Source organism: Homarus americanus, unplaced genomic scaffold, assembly GCF_018991925.1.
Source record: "Homarus americanus isolate GMGI-L3 unplaced genomic scaffold, GMGI_Hamer_2.0 scaffold28, whole genome shotgun sequence".
Lineage (NCBI taxonomy): Eukaryota > Metazoa > Arthropoda > Malacostraca > Decapoda > Nephropidae > Homarus > Homarus americanus.
The window spans coordinates 6008940-6020058 of NW_024742238.1; the positions used below are offsets into that span (position 1 = coordinate 6008940).

Below are 11119 nucleotides of genomic sequence, written 5' to 3' on the forward strand. Positions count from 1 at the left end.
TGGTTCCCCTCCCATATAGGCCTCAGTCTAACAAAGGCATTATTGGATACAAGGGCAAGATGAGTATGGAGAACACAGTATATTAGCTGCTGTCCGCGACAAAATTAACAAAAAATACCTGTACCTCCACACACAAGTTAACACCTGTAGCACACACACACGTTGGGTAAATCGCAGTAGGTCACTCTGGGTCAACATGTAACCTAGTGTTGGTAACTAACATTAGTAAACGGCAAGTTGATTTAAAAAGGATCGCCCAAGAATGCCGTCTAAATTGTACTATGACTGTACTTAGATGTTTTCTTACTGCAAGTTAGAAGAAAAAAGTTATCTCAGGGATCTTGGAGAATTTGAAGTGGAGCAAAGTCAACAGTCGGCGTTCACTTTCTCAGAGCACCACGACAGCCTGGGGTTACAGTATTTACAGTAAATCTCAACTTACCAACTTAAGAGCTGTCATGTTGTTATCTTGGGAGTATCTTAGCTTGTGTGTGTTCTTGGGTCAGCTGGTCTGGTTTTTATACGAAGAATCTACGTCACCTTGCAGCTGCCAGATACCGCGATAAAAGTTGTCCGTTTGACTTCCAACAGAATGTTCTTTACAAAAATACCACCGTAAGATTTTTACTCATTTGAAATAATTTAGTTGGTAATCACAAAGCAGATTATTGTTTCAAAAATCTTTTATCTTTGGGATATATTTTCAATGTTCGGTAGAGAAAATCTGGTGACTGTTGGCAAAGTTACAATAGCCGATGGGAACGTTTCTCTCCACCAGATGTTACTAGTCCATCACTTTCTCTACAACTCTCACTGGGCAGCGTCACGCCCTGTCCACAAAGCCAACCGTGGAGCTTCACAACATGCGTAGCCCCCATCACCCCCAGGACCACGAGGAACACATGGTCACAGTTACATCGCTAGTATGTTAACACTCACACTCATTCATATTATGCTCCATCGTCCATAAAACCTCCTGTTTACCTGAGTCACCTGTAAGCACGTTCTTTCCAAGTCGTATCGGAGAAAACGTATATTTACTGACGCCTGTGTTCATGTTTATTTAGATGTTAATTTATACTCTTAATTGGATGTGACCTGTGAGAGACTGCTGGACAATCGTTGAGTGGACCAAGATGTCCCATACACCTGAAGGTCTGTCTTTAATTTATTTTTTTATTGAATACTAGCTGGGGTATCTGGCCTTGCCCGGATTTGTTTTTGTCAAGGTAAAGTGGGTGCAACCACATAGCCAATGTCCGCCCTCGGCCAACAAGTCTGCAAGCGAAAAAAATAACCACAAATTTCAGGTGTTTGTGCTGCGAACTGAAGTCATACACAGTGGTGGCGGTCAGCCTCGTTATTAAGACGTTAGCGAGTATTCTCGGGCCTATATACATAAGCATAACAAATTTCAGCTCTTAAAAACTGGGGCCGTATATAGTAATGAGATGCGGTCTATTGACCTGGACTTATGAGGATACCTGACCTTGGGCTAGTTAACCATTGTTTACACTGGCACAATAGTGAAGTTGTTTACATTGATACATAATATAAGGTTATTGGTCCTTCCGGCGGTGATTGATACTGTACTTTTATGTGTCCACAGCACCCATTATAAAATACACTGTTTACAGACGATTATACGAGGCATGACTAAAGTCTCTTATTATTTAGGGACGACAACAGTAAGGCAAGGTACTGATTTGGATCACGTCAAGATTAACCCCTAAATCTTATTTTATCTGATGATTAAGCACCCTGAGGTTACCTGGGTTATGTTAGATAAAGTTAGATTAGGTTAAGTTTGTTAAGGTTAGATTAAGTTAGATTATATAAGGTATAAAGTTTTACATTATTTGGTAGTTATATAGTTCATAAATGAGATATGAATCATAAGATTATCTAAAGAGTATTTTGTGTTTAGTGTGCAGTAAAAAACATCTTGTAGGGCTGTAATAGATTGAAATATAATGTACAGTATGACTTAACTGTTTATACTACTAAATCTGTGGGTTAAGAGCCCTGGTTAACCCGTTAGTGGGAACCAATTCACCAATTAGTTTCCCCCTCTCGTTCCAGTCAGCTCCTCAACGGGGATCTTTGGAAGGATTTACGCAGAAAGCAAGAAGTCGTGACGTCACATCAACACATGCATGACATCTCGGGTGTCAAGTGAATCAGCCACGATGGATTTCACTCTTCAGTCCTAGTCATTCTTCCAAGCTCTACGGTCGTCACCAACGTCACTTAACACAAAAGAGGTAACTATATTGTACTTTCACCTCTTAATATTTTACCATTGGAGTTTGTAAGCCGATTCACTTAACTTAGTCAGGGTGGAAAATTGTGTTTGTTATTTTCCTGAGTTGTTTACACCTTGTTAGCAATCCAGTGTGGTTACCGACCTTACCTACACTGTGTCAAGTTGGATGTTCACCTGATGATTAGACATCCCAGCTTATTTCACCTGATGATTAGATACCCCAGTTTATTTCACCTGATAATTAGACGAACACACACACACACACACACACACACACACACACACACACACACACACACACACACACTGGTCAAGGTTTTCGACACGAGAGTTAATGTTAGCAACTTTCTCCATGAGTGACAAGAAAGTTACATTACTGTGCTTTCTCTTCTGATATCTCTCTCTCAATAGCACGTCAATGTACCTTTAGGAGGAGAAAGAGAGAGAAAGGTGAAAATACAGATATTAAAGACACAACCGCCACAAGAATAGAAAGTTAGAAAGCGGGATGAGAGAGAGAGAGAGGGGAAGGGGGCCAGGTGAAAATACACATTAAAGACAGAAACACCATAAAATTAGAAAAGACAGAGAGAAAGTTAATCGTTCGTAGAGCATGAAGAAATATTCGTCTTGGGTGACTTGGATTCGGTCGCGGATTCACTGGTCGAAACGTCACCACGAACGAGGACCGTCACGTATACCCAAGACTTGTAAAAAAAAAAAAATTGCACGCTTAATCCCTCCCCCCCTTAAATAGCTGTGTTGAGAACGTATCTAATTGTTGCCGTTACTGGATGTCTTTTCTTTATTCTAAGTGACGGGACAAAAACACTGTGATCAATTGGGGATTCGGGTCAGGATTTATTTATTTATTTGTATTTAATTTTAATGACTATTTTCCTCTCTCTCTCTCTCTCTCTCTCTCTCTCTCTCTCTCTCTCTCATACTTTATCTTTTTTACTCTCTCTCTACACACACAGAAGATTGAGGAAGAGTGTATTTCTACTATACTTGACTCAACAACCACCACCATCAACAACAATAACATCATAATCCAATTCCACTCGTTCAAAGCTTCAGTGTTGATACATCATAGGCACACATGTCCTCCTATCCTATGTATGGTACTGAGATTGTGGTAGTCTGTGTATGGTACCGAGATTGTGGTAGTTTGTGTATGGTACTGAGATTGTGGTAGTCTGTGTATGATACGAGATTGTGGTAGTCTGTGTATGGTACCGAGATTGTGGTAGTCTGTGTATGGTGCCGAGATTGTGGTAGTCTGTGTATGGTACTGAGATTGTGGTAGTCTGTGTATGCTATTAAATATGCGGGTTAATGTCATTGAAGAGTATTACTGTACATATATACCAACAAACTAAGTCTATTTTGACAAACATTTATAACAGGTTTTAATTTCACCATAACATAAACGCCTTTATATTTCTAAAAAAAAAATATATATATAATTTTAATCATTTATATTAATTTTGACTTTTTCTGTGTTACAATAGATAAAATTTTCCGGGGTCTGAAAATCTGTTGACAAGTTGAGGGGAGAAACTGACTCGATGGAAGAATGAAACAACCACTCAGACTCTCACACCGATTATATGGTGGAGCTGCTGTGGTCGTGAGCGAGGGAGGTAAATAAACGATGAGGGGGGGGAGGATGGGTAGAGAGGAGAAGATGGGAGAGGAAAGGGAAGGAGGAGGGGGGTGGAGGAGAGGATGGGAGAGAGGGAAGGGAGGAGGGGAGGTTGTTGAAAGGGGAAGGGAGGAGAGGAGAAGATGGAGGATAGGAGAGGGAAGGAGGGAGAGGATGGATGGAAAATATGGAGAATGGGAGAGGGAAGAGAAGGGGGCGGAGGAGGAAAGAAAAGGGGTGGAAGAGTAAGTTAATTGGCAGACGTTACTTGTGTTTACAGAGAAAATCCACATCTTCTCTTCACACGTTTAGAAACTAGTGGTAGTTTCCCTGGGTGTTGTTTATGTCTCGTCGTTACCAAGGTGATGATGGTGTTGGGGTCTGATTGAGCTCTACAGTGGATGGTGGAAGAAGGGCATTAATGGAGTGGTGGAGGAGCATTAATGAGTGCTAGTCGTGGTGGAGGAGCATTAATGAGTTGTAGTGGTGGAGGAGCATTAATGAGTGATGGTGGGGGAAGAGTAGCATTGATGTGGTGATAGTTGGAGTAATTTCACCACCGGGAGTGTTTAAACAAGTGAAAGTTAGGTGCTACTCCTGTGTGTGTGTTACCAGAGGGTGTACGGGTAGATACTCTCTCTCTCTCTTTCTCTTAATTGATTCGACACTTGATTTTTTTAAACTAGTTCCTTAACCTTGTGAGCCACTTTCTACCCAGAGTCTCACTTCATCCATAGGTGCGGAGTTCTCTATAGTGGTGGTATTAAGTTCTCTATAGTGGTGTTATTAAGTTCTCTATGGTGCTGTTATTATGTTCTCTATAATGGTGTTATTAAGTTCTCTATAGTTGTGTTTTTAAGTTCTCTATAATGGTGTTATTAAGTTCTCTATAGTTGTGTTATTAAGTTCTCTATAGTTGTGTTTTTAAGTTCTCTATAGTGGTGGTATTAAGTTCTCTATAGTTGTGTTATTAAGTTCTCTATAGTTGTGTTATTAAGTTCTCTATAGTGGTGTTATTAAGTTCTCTATAGTGGTGTTATTAAGTTCTCTATAGTGTTATTAAGTTCTCTATAGTGGTGTTATTAAGTTCTCTATAGTGGTGTTATTAAGGTCTCTATAGTGGTGTTATTAAGTTCTCTATAGTGGTATTATTGAGTTCTCTATGGTTGGATAAGTTTAGGTTTAGGAGGGAGATTGGAAGAAACTGGTTCACAAATAGGGTGGTGGACGAGTGGAACAAGCTTAGCAACTTTGTATTAAGTGCGGGAACTCTGGAAAGTTTCAAAAGGAGCTTAGATAGATTCATGGATGATAGAGAGTGGTAGTAACTCTCGACAGGAGCTGCCATGCACAGGCCAACCGGCCTATTGCAGACTCACTTTTCTTATGTTCTTATGTTATTAAGTTCACTATAGTGGTGTTAAGTTCACTATAATTGGTGTTATTAAGTTCTCTTTAGTGGTGGTATTAAGTTCTCTATAATTGGTGTTAAGTTCTCTATAGTGGTGTTATTAAGTTCTCTATGGTGGTGTTATTAAGTTCTCTATAGTGATGTTATTAAGTTCTCTATAGTGGTGTTATTAAGTATAACCAACTTTCCCAGAAAGTAGATATTTCCCATTTTCTGTGATACAAATTTCCCGTTTTCTATGATAATCTACTTCGCAAAATTAAGTAATATTTCCCCAAAAATCGCTAATCTACTTCCCCGAAAAGTAGATAATCTACTTTTCCGGAAAGTAGATATTTCCCATTTTCTATGATACAAATTTCCCGTTTTCTATGATAAGTAGATAACCAACTTTCCCAGAAAGTAGATATTTTCCATTTTCTGTGATACAAATTTCCCGTTTTCTATAATAATCTACTTCGCAAAATTACGTAATATTTCCCCAAAATCACTAATCTACTTCGAAAAGTCGATAATCTACTTTCCGAAAGTAATCTACTCGAAAGTAAATAACCAACTCGGAAAGTAGATATTTCCATTTTCTATGATACAAATTTCCGTTTTCTCTTATGATAAGTAGATAATCAACTTTCGAAAGTAGGATATTTCCCATTTTTATGATACAAATTTCGTTTTCTATGATAATCTACTTGCAAAATTAAGTAATATTTCCCCAAAATTCCAACTCTACTTCCCCGAAAGTCGATAATCTACTTTCCCGAAAAGTAGAAATCTATCTACTTTCGGAAAGTAAATAACCAACTTTCGGAAAGTAGATGTTTTCCCATTTTATGATACAAATTTCCGTTTTCTATGATAATCTCTTCGCAGTACGTAATACCCAAAAATTCAATCTCTTCCCGAATCGATAATCTGCTCCCAGTAAAATCATCTACTTTCGGAAATGAATATTTCAAGTAGATATTTCCCATTTTATGATACAAATTTCGTTTCTATGATAATCTACTTCGCAAATTACGTAATATTTCCCCAAAATTCGAAAATCTACTTCCCCAAAAGTCGATAATCCTTTCCAGTAAATCTATCTACTTTCGGAAAAGTAAATAACCAACTTTCGGAAAGTAGATATTTCCCATTTTTATGTACAAATTTCCGTTTTCTGATGATAATCTACTTCGCAAAATTACGTAATATTTCCCCAAAATTCGAAAATCTACTTCCCCGAGTCGATAATCTACTTTCCAGTAGAAATCTATCTACTTTCGGGAAAATAAATATAACTTCGGAAAGTAGATATTTCCATTTTTATGATACAAATTTCCCGTTTTCTATGATAATCTACTTCGCAAAATTACGTAATATTTCCCAAATTCGAAAATCTATTCCCGAAAAGTCGATAATCTACTTTCGAAAAGTAATCTATCTACTTTCGGGAAAGTAGACACTTTTCGGGAAAGTAGATATTTCCCATTTTTTATGATACAAAATTTCCGTTTCTTATGATAATCTACTTCGCAAAATTACGTAATATTTCCCCAAAATTCGAAAATCTACTTCCCGAAAAGTCGATAATCTTTTCCCGGAAATTCGTCTTTCCAACTTTCCCGGAAAGTAGATATTTCCTATTTTTTATGATACAAATTTCCCGTTTTCTATGATAATCTACTTCGCAAAATTAGGTAATATTTCCCCCAAAATTCGAAAATCTACTTCCCCGAAAAGTCGATAATCTACTTTCCCGAAAAGTAGATAATCTACTTTCCAGGAAAGTAGATAACCAACTTTCGCGGAAAGTAGATATTTCCCATTTTTTATGATACAAATTTCCCGTTTTCTATGATAATCTACCCCCATAAAATTACATGTCTTTCTTTAAATTCGAAATCTATTTCCCCGAAAAAAGTCGATAATCTACTTTCCCGAAAAGTAGAAAATCTATCTACTTTTCGGGAAAGTAGATAACCAACTTTCCCGGAAAGTAGATATTTCCCATTTTTTATGATACAAATTTCCCGTTTTCTATGATAATCTACTTCGCAAAATTAGGTAATATTTCCCCCAAAATTCGAAAATCTTCTTCCCCAAAAAGTCGATAATCTACTTTCCCGAAAAGTAGAAAATCTATCTACTTTTCGGGAAGTAGATAACCAACTTTCCCGGAAAGTAGATATTTCCCATTTTTATGATACAAATTTCCCGTTTTCTATGATAATCTACTTCGCAAAATTAGGTAATATTTCCCCCAAAATTCGAAAATCTACTTCCCGAAAAGTCGATAATCTACTTTCCCGAAAAGTAGAAAATCTGTCTACTTTTCGGGGAAGTAGATAACCAACTTTCCCGGAAAGTAGATATTTCCCAGTTTTTATGATACAAATTTCCCGTTTTCTATGATAATCTACTTCGCAAAATTACGTAATATTTCCCCCAAAATTCGAAAATCTACTTCCCCGAAAAGTGGATAATCTACTTTCCCGAAAAGTAGAAAATCTATCTACTTTTCGGGAAAGTAGATAACCAACTTTCCCGGAAAGTAGATATTTCCCATTTTTTATGATACAAATTTCCCGTTTTCTATGATAATCTACTTCGCAAAATTAGGTAATATTTCCCCCATTTCTACTTACCGAGAAGTCGATAATCTACTTTCACGAAAAGTAGAAAATCTATCTACTTTTCGGGAAAGTAGGAAACCAACTTTCAAGGAAAGGTAGATATTTCCCATTTTTTATGATACAAATTTTCCGTTTTCTATGATAATCTACTTCGCAAAATTAGGTAATATTTCCCCCAAAATTCGAAAATCTTCTTCCCCAAAAAGTCGATAATCTACTTTCCCGAAAAGTAGAAAATCTATCTACTTTTCGGGAAAGTAGATAACCAACTTTCCCGGAAAGTAGATATTTCCCATTTTTTATGATACAAATTTCCCGTTTTCTATGATAATCTACTTCGCAAAATTACGTAATATTTCCCCCCAAATTCGAAAATCTACTTCCCCGAAAAGTCGATAATCTACTTTCCCGAAAAGTAGAAAATCTATCTACTTTTCGGGAAAGTAGATAACCAACTTTCCCGGAAAGTTGATATTTCCCATTTCTTATAATACAAATTTCCCGTTTTCTATGATAATCTACTTCACAAAATTAGGTAATATTTCCCCCAAAATTCGAAAATCTACCGCGAAAAGTCGATAATCTACTTTCCCGAAATGTAGAAAATCTATCTACTTTTTGGGAAAGTAGATAACCAACTTTCCCGGAAAGTAGATATTTCCCAGTTTTTATGATACAAATTTCCCGTTTTCTATGATAATCTACTTCGCAAAATTATGTAATATTTCCCCCCAAATTCGAAAATCTGCTTCCCCGAAAAGTCGATAATCTACTTTCTCGAAAAGTAGAAAATCTATCTACTTTTCGGGAAAGTAGATAACCAACTTTCCCGGAAAGTAGATATTTCCCAGTTTTTATGATACAAATTTCCCGTTTTCTATGATAATCTACTTCGCAAAATTAGGTAATATTTCCCCCAAAATTCGAAAATCTACTTCCCGAAAAGTCGATAATCTACTTTCCCACAAAGTAGAAAATCTGTCTACTTTTCAGGAAAGTAGATAACCAACTTTCCCGGAAAGTAGATATTTCCCGTTTTTTATGATGCAAATTTCCCGTTTTCTATGATAATCTACTTCGCAAAATTAGGTAATATTTCCCCCAAAATTCGAAAATCTACTTCCCCGAAAAGTCGATAATCTACTTTCCCGAAAAGTAGAAAATCTATCTACTTTCGGGAAAGTATATAACCAACTTTCCCGGATAGTAGATATTTCCCATTTTTTTATGATACAAATTTCCCGTTTTCTATGATAATCTACTTCGCAAAAAATAGGTAATATTTCCCCAAAATTCGAAATCTACTTCCCCGAAAAGTCGATAATCTACTTTCCCGAAAGTGAAAATCTATCTACTTTTCGGGAAAGTAGATAACCAACTTTCGGAAAGTAGATATTTCCCCATTTTTATGATACAAATTTCCCCGTTTTCTATGATAATCTACTTCGCAAAATTAATTAATGTTTCCCCCAAAAATGAAAATCTACTTCCCCGAAAAGTCAGTAATCTACTTTTAGTAAAAAATATATCTACTTTTCGGAAAAGTAGATAACCAACTTTCCCGGAAAGTATATATTTCCCATTTTTTATGATACAAATTTCCCGTTTTCTATGATAATCTACTTCGCAAAATTAGGTAATATTTCCCCCAAATTCGAAAATCTACTTCCCCGAAAAGTCGATAATCTACTTTCCCGAAAAGTAGAAAATCTATCTACTTTCCGGGAAAGTAGATAACCAACTTTCCCGGAAAGTAGATATTTCCCATTTTTTATGATAAAAATTTCCCGTTTTCTATGATAATCTACTTCGTAAAATACACAAAAACAAAACACAAAACACTTTCCGAAATCTATCAACTTTTCCGGAAAGTAAGCCAACAAATAATTTCCCATTTTTTATAATACAAATTTCGTTTTCTCATAACCTTCCAAAATAGGTAATATTTCAAAATCCGAAATCTACTTCCCCAAAAGTCCGATAATCTGCTTCCCGAAAATAGAAAATATCTACTCTCGGGAAAAGTAGAAATAACTTTCAGAAATGAATGTTCACATTTTTTATATACAAAACTTCCAAGATATTCTACTCCAAAATAACTAATATCTCCCCCAAAATTAAAAATCTACTTCCCCGAAAAATCGATAATCTACTTTCCCGAAAGTAGAAAATATCTACTTTACTAAGGAAATCAGACAACCAACTTCCCCGGAAAGTAGATGTTCCCATTTTTATGATACAAATTTCTCGTTTCTACTTGTGTCTACTTAAAAATTAGGTAATATTTTCCCCCAAAATTCGAAAATACTTGAAAAGTCGATAATCACCACTCGAAAAGTAGAAATTCATCTACTTTTCCGGGAAAGTAAACAAACTTTCTTTCGATAGATATTTACCATTTTTATGATACAAATTTCCGTTTCTGTGATAATCTACTTCGCAAAATTAGGTAATACTTCCCCAAAATTCCAATCTACTTCCAAAAATCGATAATCTACGTTTCAAAAGTGAAAATCCATCCCTACTTTCCGATTGATGAATAACAACTTTCGGAAATGAATATTTCCCCATTTTTATGATACCAATTTCGTTTTCTGTGATAATCTACTTCGCAAAATTAGGTAATATTTCCCCCAAATTCGAAATCTACTTTTGAAAAGTCGATAATCCTGCTTTCCGAAAAGTGGCTATCACTAAAGTAAACTTCGATAGATATTTCCCATTTTTATGATACAAATTCCGTTTTCTATGATAATCTGCTTCGCCAAAATTGGTAATATTTCGCAAAAGATTCGAAATCTACTTCCACGAAAGTCGATAATCTGCTTTTCGAGATGAATATCAACCAACTTTCGGAAGTGAGTGTTTCCCGTTTTTTAGCAATTACAAATTTCGTTTTCCTGCTGATAATCTGCTTCATAAAAGGAATTAGGTAATATTTCCACAAAGATTCAATCTACTTCACGAAAAGTCGATAATCTACTTTCGAAAAATGAAAATATCTCTTTTCAGAATGAATCAACTCTTTCGGAAGATATTTTATTTTTATGATGCAAATTTCCCGTTTCTGCCAGATAATCTACTTCATAAAGAATTAGGTAATATTTCCCCCAAATTCCGAAAATCTCACTTCCCGAAAGATCGATAATCTACTTTCCCGTGGCAATGCCCATCAACTA

The 11119-nt window shown here is 36.0% G+C and overlaps 1 protein-coding gene across 1 annotated transcript in view; it reads left to right on the forward strand.

Annotated features, from left to right (window-relative positions):
• The first annotated feature begins 816 nt into the window (after nt 1-816).
• The window catches only part of LOC121876588, a 16054-nt gene continuing 5751 nt past the window's right edge, over nt 817-11119 (forward strand). Inside the window, exons 1-2 of the mRNA XM_042381793.1 lie at nt 817-923; nt 2083-2264. The gene's annotated coding sequence lies outside the window, so the exon portion shown is untranslated. The remainder of the gene's footprint in view (nt 924-2082; nt 2265-11119) is intronic.